Below are 1,557 nucleotides of genomic sequence, written 5' to 3'. Positions count from 1 at the left end.
AACAAAGTGGGACGCCAATATTTGAGAGTCAGCTGGAAGCATGAAGATTACACCCAGCCCCGTCAGAGATTTCTGGTTGCTTTGAACTGTGGCAATCTCTTTGGGAGCTGACATCCCAGGTGTGCCAGAGAATTTTCCTTGGGGAGGGCACAATAGTGACTTTCAAAAGCAGTGGAACAACTCTTCCCATCCCCTCTCCAGTTCCTAGGCACTTTCCACATTTCCTCTTCATGCAGATATGCAGATAAATGTGTCGACCCCTTCGGATGCTAAGTGATAAATGTTCCAAGTAATTTTTATTTTAGAATACAAGAGAGGTACAAATGTATTTACAGTTGTACATATACAATCAAATAATATATATCACAGTTTCGTAAATATCATTTTAGATAAATATTTACAAAGTTAAAGTGACCATTTTCTGGAAGTAGAACACAGTTTCTTGAAAACTCTATACATTTTATACTTTTCATTATTATTATAGTTTCTTTATTTTACAAAACGCCCTTCGGGAGTTCTGGTACATGACCGCAAGGTGGGACAGGAGACACCAGAGGGCGCCCAAGGCCAGAGTTTGGGGAGACTCGGGAGGAGGCAGGGGAGGGTGTGGGTAGGCGGGGCGGACACCCCCCACCGCCCCCACCACCAGGATCGCACACTGCCTGGAAGTGCTTTCTCCGCCGAGAAGCCAGTCTTGCCCTCTTCCCGCAGGAGTGTGGCCAGGAGGGGAAGGGACGCTTCTCCTCCCTGAGCAAGAAGTCAGAGATGAAGGGGAGGAGACATGGCTCCAACTATCTCATTTTATGGATGGGGAAGGGAGAAACTGAGGCCCCAAGAGGGCCTTCCCCGGGTACCCCAGTGGATTTCCGTCTGCCCTCGCGCTCGGCCTGCCCGGCACATTGCACCCTGTTCGTGCCTCATCCCTCCCCGGGAGCCGGCTTTGGGGGTAAGGTGGCCAGAAGAGGAGAAGGGCCCCCAGCTCTCAAGATCGTGTCGGTGACTCGCGACACCGCGGGGCACCAGTCCCAAGAGGCAGCCAGAGGGGCCGTGCGCGCACCGGCCCGCCGCCCGCCTCCCGCCGCCAGGCTCCCCGTCCCCGCTGAGGCCCTGCCACCCCCGAGGGATGCCAGCCCGGGAAGCCGGCTGGACAGGTGTGCCAGAGCGCCCCCGGCGCCGGGCGTGGGGACCCTCGAGGAGGAGGCGGCCGAGCAGCCGCCCCAGCCGGGTGGCCCGCAAAAGGGACCCTTGCCCCTCCGTGTTCTCACCTGCGAGACGGAGCGCAGACTGTGTGCCTAGGGGGTCACTTGTTGGGACGCACCTACAGCGCCGGGCGCCGGGCCTTCAGCGGCCGGGGTGGGGGTGTCAAGCGAGGAGAGAACAGGCGGCCCGCGCCCAACGAGCTGGAGGCGGGAGGCGGGGCGCGCGGGCGCGCGGCGGCGGAGAGCGCGTGCGCGGCGTGCACGTGCGCGGCGCTCACAGCACCATGGCCGGCAGGTGGTGCGCGGCCGCGGCGAAGAGGACAGCCCCCAGAGCGGAAGAGAGCGCGGGAGCGTGCGG

The 1,557-nt window shown here is 59.7% G+C and overlaps 1 long non-coding RNA gene across 1 annotated transcript; it reads right to left on the bottom strand.

The window, feature by feature from the left end:
- Window positions 1–277: 277 nt before the first annotated feature.
- On the bottom strand, window positions 278–1,375 carry LOC116872862. The gene is made up of 2 exons (XR_004383695.1): window positions 1,266–1,375; window positions 278–747 (listed from the first exon to the last, which is right to left on the bottom strand). It is a non-coding gene; the product is annotated as an uncharacterized LOC116872862 (long non-coding RNA).
- Window positions 1,376–1,557: the final 182 nt, after the last annotated feature.

This window comes from Lontra canadensis, unplaced genomic scaffold (genome assembly GCF_010015895.1).
Source record: "Lontra canadensis isolate GAN:19392208 unplaced genomic scaffold, GSC_riverotter_1.0 scaffold30, whole genome shotgun sequence".
NCBI lineage: Eukaryota > Metazoa > Chordata > Mammalia > Carnivora > Mustelidae > Lontra > Lontra canadensis.
This window is presented reverse-complemented; position numbering and strand designations above follow the sequence as displayed.